This window comes from Periplaneta americana, chromosome 10 (genome assembly GCF_040183065.1).
Source record: "Periplaneta americana isolate PAMFEO1 chromosome 10, P.americana_PAMFEO1_priV1, whole genome shotgun sequence".
NCBI lineage: Eukaryota > Metazoa > Arthropoda > Insecta > Blattodea > Blattidae > Periplaneta > Periplaneta americana.
Window position 1 is genome coordinate 93,855,777 of NC_091126.1, and position 18,227 is coordinate 93,874,003.

Below are 18,227 nucleotides of genomic sequence, written 5' to 3' on the forward strand. Positions count from 1 at the left end.
TAACGTACTCCATGAGAGTGTTTTTACAGAGATTTTTGTGTTACATTTCTCAATAGTACTAATGAGAATGTAAGATTGTCTTTTGACCATGCAATGTAGTATATCAGGTGATATATTAAATTTCTAACGGGTCTGGTCTGTACATGTGCGCTGAAAAATGGTGAGGAAATTGTTGTTCACAGCTCTCACGCTTCCTCACTGTTATCATGTGTAATACTAGAACACACCGGATGTTGGACCCATGTCCAACATCGCCCACTAATGAGAGAGTGTAGCTCTGCTCAGAGACAGATGCGTGTGAGAGAGTGATGCAGTAACATTATTATTATTATTATTATTATTATTATTATTATTATTATTATATGGGTGGTGTTATTACTACAATGCAGCGTGCGGTGGGAAGAGAAATAAGTCAACTTTTACTAACCACAACGCAATAAGTGAACTTCCAAGAAGTCCTCATATCTTCCGCGAGTGTTCTTAAAAAAAAGTTGAATCGCAGTTGAGGGCAGGTGACGTTTATTTACCGTAATTCTCTGAATCAAATAACTGATGGTTCGCGTGGTAAAAAGTGCGAATCTTCTTTACAGAATGTGTGGTAAGCTTGAACGCAGAGTGTGGGGTAATAGCTATTTTGACCCTGAAATCCTGAGTCAACTCTTCGTGTGCTGATCACGTTACTCCTTCGTACAATTCAAGGGCGATATTGCTATTATCTGACCTGGCCGGGAAGATAAAGTCAACAGGTGAAAAATTACTTCTGACTCATTTCTTACTGACAAACACACATTAGGCAGATCAGACTGTGCTTCTGGGATTTTATACAAGGTACTAAGTCCTCTTTCATCAGATGCTTGTGTTGAGTTTTGATAAAAATATAACGCATTTAATTTTCACGTCTTGTACCGAGAACTGAATGTAGGCGTATTTGTGCTAATATCAATCTTTTATGGCGAGGAATTGCTACTACATAGCTTATCGTAACTTTCCTAATCGAGTGTGTTATTTACAACAGATTCTTAAAGTGTAAGAAGAGTGTGCACGTTTTGGAAGCTTGCGAATACATTGCAAAAGAAGCTGGGCTTGAAGACACATGGATATCTACGTATGTGTTCGTCACAAGCGGAGCGCGTGAGGTAGGGCATGTTTAATATTTACTTTTAGTCATCATCTCATCATCTTTATAAACAAAAGCCCACACTGTACTGGAGCAATTTGTGTAAACGTCTTTGTAAGCAGAAGCAGCATCTTTGTGTCATATTTATTGCTGACTGTAACTGTACAGCGCGGCGTCTTTTCCTTGTATTGCAATACGTGCTGAAGAAAGCGCGTTGGTGCTATATCCTAGGTGACAGTTGCTCTGCATGCTGCATGGCCAGAAAGATAAGCGTCAGTAATACGGGAGCATATTTTTGGTTACACAACATAATAGCGTGTTACGCTGTATTACGTTATGTTAGTGGGGATAACTAGTTCTGAAGAGAGGTAAATTAAGTTTTTATTCTTGTATAGAAATACGTTTTTAACGGACTCGTTTTCTTTGCTTGCATGAAACCATGCTAATTGTAATTGCAATTAAGGAGTTTCTGGTTGCCTCCGTCCTTGACCACGTCATCAATAATCGCCTGACGAGCAGTTTTTGCTTTCTAATTTGTTACACTCTGTCCGACGCATAGACTACATAGGACTTAGAACTAATCTGCAAGTTACAGTTTTATCACGGACTCTGAATTCATAAACAACTTTTGTATGCATATGACTCCAGGGCAATATTTACAATTCTCCCCTCCCCAGACCAAGTCTGAAATGACGTCCCCTCTGTTTATAGGCCTACTATGCAGTGCCAATCGATGGGTGAAAAAATAAGTGAAGTGGAGGACACCCAAAATTTTTAAGATATCGTGCTCTTTAGCTATGGAGCATTTCGTTTCTATGCATTTTTTCTATTGATTTTTGTACTTCTAAACGTTTCTTATATGTTAATATTTAAAATAAATTCTTAAAATTCTAACGACTTAGGGATGACAATTTTTTCACGCTCCCCGAATGTAAGTGTTTGCACACATAACTATAACATCACTTGCTAACTAGGCTCCGAATTTGTCGATTTAAACCAAAACTTTCAATATATAGTAAACAGTCCTGCATTTTCCCTTAGACCTTCAGCGATTATCACTAAATCTTTGCTTATTCCACACACCGCTTTTATTAGCCGACTGAACAGCAAGAAAGACCAAAAAGTAACTTTGTTAATACAGCAGTGCTGCATAACCATGTAAATTGTGTAAACCACGTACTTTCTTTGAAAGATTTGCATTTTTACTTAGTTCAATAAAGTCCACACGCCGTCCACATTTTAATAAAACTTATCTTCGTCCTCCCACGTACTGAAAGACGTCTCTAATTAAAGTAATTACACAGTTACAATAAAATATACAACGAACACATTTTAACACTACCAGATAAGATATAATAACGAAAACTTTAAAGCAACAATAATGTACGGATGTGCTAGGAAGAATTGCATGTTTATAGACAAAAAATGAAGTACCGCCAAATTCAAACTTCACTTGCGCTGTTAGCTATGTAGTCTACATACTATGTAGGGCCTACAGGTGTAAGGGGTGTAAGTGCCATTATTTTAACTGATTGTTCATGTCATAAGGAAGAAGAAATGTCCTTAAAATTTTTTCTACTTACAGCATTTAATTAATTATTAAAATTTGGAATATTAGGCGTTTGGCAACGTTGCTGGATGGGAAGGAGGGAGTTTACAAGTACACAGTACAGCTCAAGCGGACACAGACATACAGGTACAAAACAGATGCTCTGTTCTAATGCAGAGGCGGACCATTGTTTACATAAAACGAACAGTAAATACAAACTTTCAATCTCAATAATAGAACTTTATGTTAAATTTCATTTTATTTTACAATATTGGTTCAATTTTTTATTGTACGTTTAAAAGTAAACAATAATGGTTTACTGCACAAAATCAGACGAACTTTTTTTAAATGCAACATTTTAATCTCTCCCGCTTCCATAAAGCAGTAACATTTTTAAAGAAATTTCTGTTTGTGTGATTTTCGAAACGAGGTAAGAGAATCCTAGTTCCTAATAATCGTTGAGAAACCGCTACAAAAGTTCGCCGATTAGGTAACCTTAAATGTGGAAAAATTGACGGTACATCTTCTCGCCTTACTTGAATTACGACGACTTTCTCCATAAATTAATAACAGATGATATTCCTAAACTGTGAATGACATTGTAAGTTGTTTATCGAATACCTGGCACCGAACTGTCGTCCGTTCGGCAGTAGACCTATGGACAGGGAGCTTGAACTCAGCTGACATGTACGTACGTCTGTGCAAAGTACTGCCTGCTGAACACGTTGCCACGTCTCTCACGCCAGAATATTAACAAATTTAAGCATGCAATTTTATTTTATTTCACGAAAACGTAATAGAACACACAAATATATATTTAAACTAATATTAACTCTGTTAGATATACCTACTGATGTAATTGTTTTCGTAATTTTACTAACGATATAAGCAGTATAACGCGAATAATATAAGAGAAGAAATATTTTTTCTGGGAAAACTATCAAGTTTTGACCCTATGTTGTATGGACTTTTTTGATCCTGTAGGCCGTCCCTACGACTGTGAAAAGGACGGCACTTCTACCCCTTATCCTACACCCTGTCCACATGGTGGCCCACTTAACATTTTCACCTCCGATAGCATGTGAAATAATTCAGATACACACAAACCGACAATTGCAAGTTAAATTACGTCGAAGGGGACATCTGATACACGTAATGTATTTTTGTAAATGAAATAATTTTCAAGATATTAGAGACAACTTTGTTGTTTTTTTTTTTAATGGGAACCAACTATGTTTTGTATTGCAAGTGTTGCGTTAATTCTGTCTAATAATAACTGACTACTTTACCGACTGTTTGAATGTCACCGGTAAGAGTAAACTTAAACAGTGTCTGACGCACCCTTCCTTAATATCTAGTTCATAATGTTGACGTAATTGAAGATCGAACACACCCATAGTACTGTACACTACCCAATACAACCCTTATTTCGTTAGTTCTGTACTGAACAGTTGTACGACAAGACATCGGCGAAGTGTTTCGGAACGGCTCTCTAGAAAGTTTCCACGTGTGTAGGTGCGTTAAGCTACTGTGTATTATACAATTAATTGATATGAATGTTTTAAAAGTGAAATCAATTTAACCTGTCAATCATTACTAGGCATTTGATTGCACACATTGATTCTGTTTGCGCACCAGAGATTTTATGTTTTGTTTTTTGAGAATAATTTTTTATTTTTTATTGTACACTACTTTTGTCTTTTGTATCTCACTTCACCACGTGCAACATTTCCATAGTATTAAAATGTACAGTATATTGTGATTGTGATTTGATTGACGCACAACTCTAACCCTAGTTGTCCTCCCTCTGTTCGATCCTTGGTCAGACATTATGTTTACTCTTACCGGTGACATTCTTCTTTTTAGTAGGTTATTTTATTACGCTTTATCAACATCTTAGGTTATTTAGCATCTGAATGAGATGAAGGTGATAATGCTTGTGTAATGAGTCCGGGTTCCAACACCGATAGTTATCCAGCATTTGCTCATATTGGGTTGAGGGAAAACTCCGGAAAAATCTCAACAAGGTAACTTGCTCCGACCGGGAATCGAACCCGGGTGACCTGGTTTCGCGGTCAGACGCTCTAACCGTTACTCCACAGATGTGGACCCGATGACATTCAAACAGTCAGTAAAGTAGCCAGTTGTTATTGGCCAGAGCTAACGCAACATTTGAAATACAAAACCTAAGAAAAAAGAAAGTTGACTCTAATATCTTCAAAATTATTTAATGTACAAAAAAATACATTCGATGTATCAGTTGTCCCCGTCGATGTAATTTAAGTTGTATTTGTCGTTGTGTGTATATTTGAAATATCTCACACGCTATTGGAGGTGAAAGAGTTAAGTGGGCCACTCTGTATACGAGGGTTGGGGCGTAAGTCAGGCAACTATTTTTTTGTAAGAATGTAGGTGCGGTTAGAGATCTATAAATATGCAAATTAAAGGGCAGGGTACGTGTACTAATGCCGTAGGGTATGGTAGGGATTAGACATTAATAAACGACGCAGCATTTATTTATTTATTTATTTATTTATTTATTTATTTATTTATTTATTTATTTATTCTGGTGTAGTTAAGGCCATCAGGCCTTCTCTTCCACAACACCAAGAATACAAATACAATAACAGAAATAAAAAGGGAAAAAAAACACTATAAACGAAGTAAAGTCACACAAAAATATACACAGGTTGCAGTCACACAAACTTTAAATGAGTGATTAAGTATAATTAATTGTATCCTAATTAACTAACATAAACAAGAAACTTGCGATTTTAATCTGGAGTAAAAAAAAAACACAAATCAACACTTCTAGCAATATCTAAAAAGCATTAAACAAGACAAAATTTTCCAATTTAATTTTGAATTGTGATAAAGTCCGGTAGTCCCTGACATCATTAGGTAGCGAATTCCAGAGACGAGGTATTTCTACAGTGTAGGAGGATGAGTATAGAGACGTTCTATGATGAGGGATAGAAAGAAGTGCTTGATGTCGGTTTCGAAGAGTTGTAAGAAATTGAAAGCGCGATAAGAGATAATTCGGAGTAGAAGTATGCATGATTCTAAATAGAAGAGACAGTGAATGTATTGTTCTTCGTTCCTTCAGACGCACCCATGAAAGTAACTGGAGGGAAGGTGTTATATGGTCAAATTTACGAGTATTGCAGATGAATCGTATGCACACATTATGAACACGTTGTAGTCTCTCAGCTAAGAGTGAACTTACATTAGTTAGTAAGGAATCGCAATAATCAAAATGGGGCATTACAAGCGTCTGAATAAGATTCTTTTTTAGACTAAGTGGTAGAAATTCTTTCATATGAAACAAAGAGTGAAGTTGAGAAAATATTTTTTTGCAAGTGTGTGTTACTTGGGTGTTCCAATTTAGATCGCTATCCATAAAAATGCCAAGATTTTTAACTGTTATGCTATGCATTATGCTATTTGAAAGGGCAATATGTGTACTATGTATACTAGTGAGGCATGATAGGGTAGAATAGTAATAAAACATCCATAAACGACACAGCATCACGTTACTCTTGTTTACACGACAATTGGAATAGCATTACAAGACACAAACTCACCCTAAAAACTCATTGGGACACATTCACCACGGCGATCGACTCACAACTGCGTCACACATTACACGTAACATCACCCTGTGCGATAACCATATCACACTGCCATTCCCGTAGTGCTGCGACCACAAAATCGTACTATGGTTCCATGACACGGCGGTGGACTCACAACTGAATTATTCATATTGGTCTTTGTGCAATAACCATACGTTACACTGGCATCTAGTGATGCGACCACATACTTTGGATGCCCTACTATACACGACATACGAAATCTTTTGATATAGATCGACTTTGAAACAATATTTGCCATGACTTATGCTCCAACCCTCGTGTGTGTGTGTGTGTGTGTGTATATGTATATATATATATATATATATATTTATTTATTTATTTATTTATTTATTTATTTGGGGAGAGGACGCTACGAATCAAAAGGACTGAAAACATTAGTCTATATCAGGCCTGTACAAGGTTTGCGCTCTCCGAGTCGGCTCACAGCTCGAGAGCGGAATGCAGATATTGGCTGCGCTCTGTATAAGGGTGGTCTGGAAGAAGGGGTGATCTCGTACAAAATGTACATAAAAGCACTAGTACGAGTGTTCATGAAATGAGTTCCCGTTCAGTGTTTACAAAACTATCTTGGACTATTATTAATTAATAAACAAATATTTATTTTACAGAAATAACAGAAACTCTGTAGCTACTTAAATATACAATATTATTTTGTAATATTTTTATTTATCAGTACATCAAAACGGGGTTTTATGCTGTTGGCAGCTGAAAGGAACAGTACTGATCGTAATGAGACATCAGTTACAGATGTTCGATGTCTGCCTTTATTGAAGTTGTTAATAGAAAACAGTTGCTCACGAATATAAATGTTGAGCCAAACATAGCAATAATTTTCACAGTCATCTTGTGTAGTCTTGTATATTATTGCTGAGGTTTAGTCTTGTAAAACTCAACCAAACTAGTAGTATTATTCAAACGGTCTTTAGCCCTTAGGCCACATTGAAGATCAATAAGCTCAAGCTATAAATCGTATGATACTGTTTCAACTGGTGTTGAAGGAATTTATTATAACTTTAAACTTCTTTCCAATTAAGACAAGATCTTGGAACCTAGAATTAAATTCATTTTGAATTTCAATTAATATTTGCACATAATCGTTTAACATGACTTCACCACGAGCAGTTTCTATCGTTCGAAAGTGAGCCATATTACCTTCCCGAAACTGACTTACCAAAAGTGTAAGTTTACGACTGAAATCCTGTTATTCAACATATCAACAATCAGCTGGCTTTTTCCCAAGAGAGATATACTTAAATTGTTGAAGATTAAAAAATTCTAACGTACTGTACCTCATGTAATAATGCAACTTTCAACTCCTGAAAACTTTTACTGCTATCTTCACCAACAGAACTATCGTATCAGTATGTGTGGACTAGCAATAACTCATTATAATGTTTTCCTCTTTCTTTCAACTTTTGTGGCAGACAAGCATTCACGCCAGCTGCTGTGAAAAAAAAAAAGCATTTTCCATGCAATATTGAAAGAATTTGCCTGATGATCACTTTTCCGTCTTTTAGATTCCTCCATTATGTATGTATGTATGTATGTATGTATGTATGTATGTATGTATGTATGTATGTATGTATGTATGTATGAATTTATTCACACTGCAAAAGGGTAAATACCCGGTGCCAGTGGTAACTAATTACACTCAAAAATGACAAATAGTAATAATAATAATAATAATAATAATAATAATAGTAGTAGTAGTAGTAATAGTAATAATGAGCATCCCAAATTAAATGAAGCACGATCACTTAAAATAACATTTCAAGTAAATCTAATTGGTATCTTAACACTAAGTTCGAATTAAAATTCACGAGTATGATATGTTCATACATGCACAAGTACCTTTCAGCACTACACTCATTTCGCTGTCAACTCGCTCACTCCACTGGAAGTGCGACACATTTCAGTGATACTATCTGATTTCACTAACACTTCAAACACATTTCGTTGTTCAAATACTTTGCACTACCACTATAAACTATAAAACTTCACTGACACAAACACACTTCACTTACACAACACACTTCACCCTTCACCGACACAACACACTTGTTCACTGATACAACACTTCAAATAATGAAACATCAATTACACCCTTTAAGTAGTGTGTATAATATACTACCGTCTATTAGTGAAGTCCTTAAGCCTATTTTTAAATACATTTTTGTTTATTGGAAAAGCCTTTAGTAAGTCTGCAGGTAAAACTTTCCAGTCCCTGATAGTACGATTGAGAAAATAAAACTTTCCAGTGTCCGTCCTCTGTCTCCTTTCCCTCAATTTATATGAGTGGTCTTTCCTTGATGAGTAATTTGGCGGCTGCAACCTATTTTTTATTTCTCTTCTGTCTTAATATGTAGCCGTAGATAGGCAAAATGAAATACATAACTACTGATAATACACACTACACCTGATAGCTGCGTGGACTATCCTCTACCTATAGCAGCCTACGTCATTCCGACGTACCTTTCCTGCGAGCGCCGTTTGTGTAGGGCTGTTCTTTCTATGTAATGTTTAAAGACTTTATTTATTTATATTTACAGTATAGGCTACTGCTAATTGAATAATAAAATATATCATTACACATAATATGAAAACAGATTAATAATTATTATACAATTTAGACCAAATATTAAGAGGACACGTTCCCCTCGGCCCCCCAGTAACGGCGCCCCAACCAACTTGACACGGTTAAGCTCTAGTCATAGCTTTAGATTTTTGAGTTTAAGAGCTTGCACAAGTAGAAGACATGACACTTCATATTGAAAGAATCCGCATTTAAAACGTGCTATAATACGTCAGTGTTTCCATGGTAACCAACGAGTGAACAACATTATTGTGACTGCACGTCTGTCGTTGAATTTGTAATGTAGTTAGTTGATGCTTTCTTTCAAACGGTTTCCTTGTTTTTGAGTAGGATACCATTACTGAATGTACACTTTGGTAGAGGCGCAATCATATGAGCACTGTAGGGGAGTAGAAACTGGCCCAACATAATGTTCGAAATGCAAAATACGAGTAACATGAGATGAACGTTGAGGGATTGAATACCACACCAACGGAAAAAATGAATACAAAATATTGCTGAAAGATGGTATAAGTGGCACTTCACTGTACCTGAGTAGCCGCCACTGACATTATGGTTCAGAAGTCAGATTCTCCTTTTAACATTTTGTTCGTTTTATAAAAGCAAATGGAGGACACTTTAAATAATGAACTTGTTATAAACGATAGCTGAAGGAGAAATTTACCTTTGCGTTACCTAGTAGCCTTACTTAAAAAATGGCTTTTAAGGAACCGAAGGTTCATCGCCGCCCTCACATAAGCCCGCCATCGGTCCCTATCATGTGCAAGATTAATCTAGTCTTTATTATCATAGCCCATCTCACTCAAATTCATTTTATTATCCTCCCATCTACGTCTCGGACTCCCCAAAGGTCGTTTTCCCTCCGGCCTCCCAACTAACACTCTATATGCATTTCTGGATTCGCCCATAGGTCTACGTGCTACATGCCCTACCCGTCTCAAAGTCTGGATTTAATGTTTCTAATTATGTCAAATGAAGAATACAATGCGTGCAAAGCTGCGTTGTGTAACTTTCTCCATTCTCTAACTTCAACCCATTTAGCCCCAAATATTTTCCTAAGAACTTCATTCTCAAATACCCTGTTCCTCTCTCAAAGTGAGAGTCCAAGTTTCATAACCATACAGAACAACCGGTAATGTAACTGTTTTATAAATTTTAACGTTCAGATATTTTGACAGCAGACTAGATTACAAAAGCTTCTCAACCAAATAATAACACGCATTTCCCATATTCGTTCTGCGTTTAATTTCCTCCAGAGTCATTATTACGAATAAATGGTGAAATCAATTTTATACGTAACAGAAATAGAAGGCCACCGACACAGCTGAGGAGTGGGTTCGATTCCCGCTTGGGCTGGTTACAAGATTGGATTTTTATTCAGGTTTTCTCCAACTGTAAAGCAAATGTCAGGAAATAATAGTGAAAATTCTCAGACTCATCTATACAAATAAAAACTTGCTATCACTAGTTCCATCGACGCTAAATAACTTAGTAGTTGTTACAGCATCGTTAAATAGCCGACTTAAAAGAATAGAAATAGTATGACGTTAAAAAATATAGGCCTAAAATCTTGCAAGAAGTGCTTATAGTACTTTAGGCCTAATCAAAATTCTCCCCTCGTTTCATTATGGATAATATTTTTGTATTCATTTTGTGCTTAAATTGATATCTCGCCATGATGAAGCGGCTTGCTTCGTGCTTTCTGTTGGATATAGGCAATGCTCTTATATTCATAATCTACTACTTGCATCAGTTACGTTTGCTGCACATAAGAACCAAAATCTGTCAATATCCCTGAGGTAGTGTAGGCCTACTGTGCTGCGAAGATACTAGGGCACATTACGAACAGTACTCATGTGTTAAGACAGATTGAAGTGAACGCAAGGGTTGCCAGATTTTGAGATGGGTAATAAGGAACATCTTTAATCAACATTCGGTTTCTTAGTAAAAAAAAAATGAGTGTATAAGAGAATTCATTCATTCATAGTTTTCTGTCCAAATGCAGGTCTTTTCTGCAAACCCAGCATTCTCCAATATTTTCTATTTTCTGCGTTCCTTTCAGCCTCCGCATATTATGATCCATATATCTTAATGTCGTCTATTATCTGATATTTTCTTCTGGCCCGAACTTTTCTCTCTTTCACTATTCCTTCCAGTGCATCCTTCAGTAGGCAATTTCCTCTCAGTCAGTGACCCAACCAATGTATTACATGTTAGTAGAATGAATCTTATTATGATTAATGCATTATGTAATTATTTATTACGTCATATAATTATATTGTGAAGTTTGAGCTTGACTCTTTCATTTTATATATTCCTATAACATGTATTTCCCACTTGCATAAGCCGTATTTAACTATTTATTTATACATAGGCCCCTATAACAAAATCTTCTTGTAAAATTCTCTGTTGAATTACAAAAAAGTTCATTTTTATAAAATTTGCAGTTTTCTATTGTTTTCATCCATCCATTTTGTAGCCATTACTGAAAATAATCGCCGTAAATTGGGAAAGATTAGCAAGAACTTCATTACAAATATGTATAATATGTTTCGGTTTCTGTGCATCAGTTTAATCTATAAAATACTACTCGGGACAGCTATCTTTACCGGCGGCTTCTTTCTAAATCAACTCGACTGCGCAGCGAATCGGGAGTACACTCAACAGCAAATATTGATGCAATCAGTTGCTGCTCTGTCACTGTGCGGAAAGGAAGTTACTTCGGAACAACGTTGCCGGCCCTGAGGCTTGATTGGATTGCACAATTGTTTCCAAATTATCGTACTTTTCATTGGAGGATCTTACACTACATATAAAATAGGCCCATTTTGATTAGTTTATCTAAACTCCCTCCAAAGTGTTTTATTTAAGTGATTTTTTTTTTCATTCTTATAAGGAAATAATTGTTAAAAATTAAATATCAGCATATAAAACGATTTTTAAACACTTTATCTTCGTACCTTGGGAGCATCTTCAGAAGGATCAATAACAGCAGGAACATAAGAGCCAGAACCCACATCTAGCCAAATCATGCTTTCTGGTATAACTTCCTGTAAAGTTGATTTGAATAATTTCGAGGAAAAATTGTTCCGGGGCCGGGCATCGAACCCGGGATCTTTGGTTGAACGTACCAACGCTCTACCAACTGAGCTACCCGGGAACTCTACCAGTCACTGATCCAATTTTTCCCTCTATATCCACAGAACTCAAAGTGGGCTGACAACCGTCAAGCAACCAACATTGAGTGCACACTAACTCTGTGTGACTTAAATTGTGGTTTTCTGTTAACGAACAGTGACGTGTATTATGCAAATCAAGCTTTCAGGTATAACTTCCTGTAAAGTTGATTTTAATAATTTCGAGGAAAAATTGTTCCGGGGCCGGGCATCGAATCCAGGACCTTTGGTTAAACGTAGAGGGGAAACGTAGAGGGAAAAATTGGATCGGTGTCTGGTAGAGTTCCCGGGTAGCTCAGTTGGTAGAGCGTTGGTACGTTTAACAAAAGGTCCCGGGTTCGATGCCCGGCCCCGGAACAATTTTTCCTCGAAATTATTCAAATCAACTTTACAGGAAGTTATACCTGAAAGCTTGATTTGTATAATACACGTCATTATTCGTTAACAGAAAACCACAATTTAAGTCACACAGAGTTAGTGTGCACTCAATGTTGGTTGCTTGACGGTTGTCAGCCCACTTTGAGTTTTGTGGATATAGAGGGAAAAATTGGATCGGTGTCTGGTAGAGTTCCCGGGTAGCTCAGTTGGTAGAGCGTTGGTACGTTTAACCAAAGTCCCGGGTTCGATGCCCGGCCCCGGAACAATTTTTCCTCGAAATTATTCTACATCTAGCCCTTTTACAGTTTGTTTCATTAGAGCAAAAACAAGCTTTAAATTAAGGAATTGTTTATCATAATTTTCTACAATTTTATTTCCGTCCTGTATATTTAAGTACACTGGATGTAGATTTTTTGGAGTAGGACCTACTAGGGCTACTATCACTCTCTTCTGATTCCATTGCGACTATTTCACGTCAGAACCTATCACAGTGACATCTGATTTCTTACTGTCCGTGCACTACCACGAACACAACTGGCACAAGCAAGTACCCATATATGTACCATGTATGTACTAAATAGGCCCATATATTGAATATGTTTATTTCCTTTTTCTGTTATGGTGTTCTCAAAACATTACAACCAACTTATTAGTTATTACATGCTTATGAGGCTACAGCAATTATGTTTAGACTATCGAGAGAATTGTAGAGACCATTTCTCTGACATATTTGGAAATAAACAAAGAAATGTTTGTCAGCATCATTTTTAAATAGCCAGAAGCAATGGTCACTACGTGATTTCTTGTCGCTATAATAATGTTCACCAAAATCAAGTTGCCATATCACCTGGGTTTGGAGACATAGGAGAGCAATGTTTATAGAAATATGTTTTGCCACAATAGACTTCTACAGTAATTGTAACGCAGAAGTGCTACATGCAGAAGCTACTATAAATGTATAAATGAAATATGCCCGTAATACTGGAGAAATGTATACATGAAATTTCATTGTAATAAATATTTAAAATCCTCTCCTTTTGACCTGTTTTAATCTCTTTGCCGATAGGATCCTACATGTCACGCACTATCCATGGAACGCGCGATCATACAGTACATGATACCAAATTATCGCATATGCGCGATCCATATTGTATGGTTGGCAACAGTGCTTCGGAAGTATTTTATACGTGGTGACATTGTGTGTAATTTTGAAACATGGAAACTCCGCCTAGGATGTCACCTCGGGAAAAAAACGTTCGCAAATAGAAAGATAAAATATAATGGATTTAAGTTTGTAAAGAAGAAAAAAGAGCGGTCTAGCCATTCCTCTGAAAAGAACTGTGGATAGAACGGCGAAAGCAGTGGGGGAAGAGTGAAAAATCGGTGAGAAATAGCAAAAGAATGCGCGAAAGCTAGCATTTCAGGCATGCAATGCACGTATGTCTATAACATAGCGCATTTTCCCATCTGTGGATAACATTTTGACATGTAGTAGTATGTAGTATCTTCCTCCGGGCTCTCTTCTCTGCTACGATTATATATTCGATGTAAGTTCACGTTCCGAGTTATTCATACGTGTCTCGGATACGTAGGCTACTGCATCTTTGCAGATTGTGTACATGCTCTCTCTCTTCCCCTCCACTCCCTGTTCCCGCCTAACACGCACATAAACATGATAGTGGCGCCCTCGGAGAGCAGCGGTATTCCTATCTGTCCCGAGTAATGCACGCAATGGTTTATGCAGAAAGGAGCCGGCCACACAAGCTAATATGATGTCCTTGCATTTCTACTGGAAGCGTTTGGCAAAAGAGCTGCCCTACCCTCCTACCACTTTTCTCTACGCCATCATTCATTTATAGTGTTCTGCCCAAGGGCAGGTCTTTCACTGCAAACCCAATTCTCCAGTCTTTCATATTTTCTGCTTTCCTCTTAGTCTCCGCAAATGATCTATGTATGTTAATATCGTCTATCATCTGATATCTTCTTCTGCCCCGAACTCTTTTCCTGTTCACCATTCCTTCCAGTGCATCCTTCAGTAGGCAGTTTCTTCTCAGCCAGTGACCCAGCTAATTTCTTTCTTTCTTCCTGATCAGTTTCAGCATTAGTATTTCTTCACCCACTCTTTCCAACACTGCTTCATTTCTTATTCTCTCTGTCCATTTCACGCACTCGATTCTTCTTCATATCCATATTTCAAATGCTTCTAGTCGCTTCTCTTCTTTTCGTCGTAATGTCCATATTTCTGCCCCATAAAATGCCACACTCCACACAAAGCACTTCACTAATCTCTTTCTTAGTTCTTTTTCCAGAGATCCGCAGAAGATGCTCATTTTTAATTAAACGTTTCCTTTGTCATTGCTATCCTCGTTTTGACTTCCTGGCAGCAACTCACTGCTTATAGTACACTCCAAGTATATGAAGCTATTCACTTGCTCTACTGCTTCATTTAGAATTCACACGTTTACCTTCTTTACTTTTTTCGATAACCACGGTCTTGCTCTTGTTGGCATATATTTTCATCTCATATTCCTCACATCTGTCATTTAGTACCAGCAGCATATTCCTTAGTATCATCTCCTCTTCTGCTTACAACGCCATATCATCATGAAGTCTTATGCACTTTAATCTCCTTCATCCTACTATCACCCCTCTCATGTTTTGAAAAAAGTTCTTCATTAAATCCTCCAAGGGTAGGTGATAAAGGGGAATTCTTGTCGTACTTCTCTCCCTATTTCACTTCCTTCTGAAATTTCTTCTCCTATCCAGACCTTGACTCGTTGTTTCATATGAAGGTTATTGATCAGTCTCATTATTAATCTTTATATGAAACAACTAGTCAAAGTCTGTCAACTCAAAGTTCCGATATCAATCCCTGCAATTATTTGCTTTGGGGATTCTTAGAAAAACAAGTCTTCCATCTGCATCCTGAATGTCTGGTGAAACTCAGAGCCCCGCATCATGCAAGTGTGCACCACAAGCGATGAAGATCTGTGTCGAAGGTTAGTTAGACCATACAACATTTCTCAAAGTAACAATCCCCTCTCTGATGTGGAGTTCGTGAAAGACTGTACGCTTTGTGTTTGTGATATTTTATGTCCTAACAACACAAAATAATAATTGTGAGCCAGTAGGTTTGTGACGGAAAACAATTTATTACTACTAGGATCGAAACTATAGATGAAAACCTAATATTACAGCCACAGTCAGAAATTGAGTTTGAGATAATATAATTTTCCAACAAGCGGAGGAAAATCAAAGTAAGCCACCGGCATGGCTCAGTCGGTTAAGGCACTTGTCTGCTGGTCTGAAGTTGCGCTCGGGCGCGGGTTCGATCCCCGCTTGGGCTGATTACCTGGTTGGGTTTTTTCCGAGGTTTTCCTCAACCGTAAGATGAATGCCAGGTAATCTATGGCGAATCCTCGGCCTCATCTCGCCAAATACCATTTCGCTACCACCAAACTCATCGACTCTAAATAACCTAGTATTTGATACAGCGTCGTTAAATAACCAACAAATAAAAATCGAAGTACCGACACATGGGACGACTTTAGCCTTTTCGGTATAGCTTTGGCCCAAATAAAATATAAGATTTTAATTTTCATATCTGGCACCCGACTTCAGATAATAAAATATTTGTTTAATTGGCCTATAGGTGGTAGTATTATGCACATATTCTAAGCATTTTAAGTTTATCAGATGACCGCAATAGCGCAGCACACTCATTAGTACAACAGCTGTTATATAATATCAATTTATTCTCTGCAAACCTTTTTCTTATTGGGTTATTTTACGACGACGTATTAACACCTCAGGTTATTTAGCGTCCGAATGAAATGAAGGTGATAATGCCGGTAAAATGAGTCCAGGGTCCAGCACCGAAAGTTGCCCAGCATTTGCTCGTATTGGGTTGAGGGAAAACCCCGGATAAACCTCAACCAGGTAACTTGTCCCGACAGGGATTCGAACCCGGACCACCTGGTTTCGCGGCCAGACGCACTGACCGTTACTCTACAAGTGTGGACCTCTGCAAACGTCTTTGTGTCCAGACCACAAATTAAGTGATAAAAATCAAGTAGCTTACGTGTCTTAACTTACAAAATATATGTGGAACAGGTAGAAAACTGTTTGGCTTTTATGTTTTCCCTTGTTGGCGTAATTTCATTCGAAACAAAGTGATGTCTTTTCAGTTGATTTCTTGGGCATCTTTAGCCTTGGGCTAACGTTGCCGAATCAATTTTAACGTGTTTATGTTAGTTAAAATATTAATCTGCAACGTAATTTATTGCTTATTTCGTTCTTTTTATGCGACTTGTCTTGGGACACACATTAAAGCATTAAGGGCCCGCACATATGCAAATTATACAAACTAGCATTTTGAACAATGCCTACAGAACAGCACTTAAGAACAGGACTAAGAACACGGATAGCAGCTTCACAACATTACGGAATTCCCAAAAGTACGATTAAGCTACTCGTAAAATTGAAAGGCAAACATCAGAAGAGTCCTGTACGTCCAACAATATTCACTCCGGAAGAACAAAAAGTAATTGCTGCATATTTGCTGAAAATGGTAGAGATCAGTATACACGTTAACAACACTGAAGATTTTCAAGTTGACATCAGTTCAGAGGAATAGACTTGGACTGATGTAAGAGATCAGATTTTGTCTCACAATCTAAAGGAGACACTGTAAGAAAGGGATTTTGTCATCGTACAATATGAGATGGAATAATTGTATCCTGGACTTTGGTAAAACTATCGTCAAATGAAGAATAAGACGTAACTGTGGACTGCATGACGAAAATGAAGAAATCGTGGAAGTGGCCAAACGAGGAAATTTAACTTAAAATTGGTGTGACAAAAAACAAAACAAAAAATTGAACCACGAAAAATGATTGGAAAAAGGCATTTGCTTTCTGTCTCTCAATTGAAAAAGTAATGTTTCTTTCTTAAATGGGTATGCCAGCTAGATAACATATAGGCCTAAATCTATTTTTTTTTCATAATATTGTTCTCAATTTCAGTAATACAATTGAAGAGTCCACTGCAAGAATGATGGATGTCATTTGGAATACATTTTGCAGGAGAAGCAATTGAAAGTTTGAAATGCTTAGCGCTCAAAGCTTAACTGTGATTTTCCGATCATTACTGGACAATGACTATCAGTGTTAATGCCATATAACTCTCTATGTACATTTTATGTCTTAAGCTATGCATTGACAGTCTTGGTCCATTTTCGACAAGAAAGTGACATCCATTATTCTTGCAATGGACTCTTCAATATTTTCATTACATAAATAAAAAGCTAGGTGATTGTAATATTTTTGTCTATTATTGTTTCTGTGACATGCAGATGCCCAAAATTGAGGTTACTTTGGCCAAAGACGTGTTAAAGTCTTGATTACTATGATATATGGTGACTGGGTTAAAAGTTGCTCCATTTCAGGGCAACATTAGTCCAAATAAAAAAAAAACATTTAAAATTTAGTAACATGTCTGTGATTGCAGTATAATACTGACTGACATCTTAGGAACTCCAGCGGTGAAAATGAACAATTTCAAGTTAAGCAAATCTGGCTTTCAGGTAGTAGCTCCCTGTAAAGCAGGTTTGAATAATTTCAAGAAAAAATTGTTTCGGAGCCGGGTATCGATTCCAGGACCCTTCGCTTAGCGCACGAATGCCCTACCGACTGAGCTACCCTAGGAACTATACATGACAACGTCACAATTTTTCCTTTATATCCACACAACTCAAATGGGC

At 37.2% G+C, this 18,227-nt stretch overlaps 1 protein-coding gene across 1 annotated transcript in view; it reads left to right on the plus strand.

The window, feature by feature from the left end:
- The first annotated feature begins 402 nt into the window (after positions 1-402).
- LOC138707899 (galactosylgalactosylxylosylprotein 3-beta-glucuronosyltransferase P-like) overlaps positions 403-18,227 on the plus strand; it is a 697,107-nt gene continuing 679,282 nt past the window's right edge. The window contains exon 1 of the mRNA XM_069837940.1: positions 403-1,136. The gene's annotated coding sequence lies outside the window, so the exon portion shown is untranslated. The remainder of the gene's footprint in view (positions 1,137-18,227) is intronic.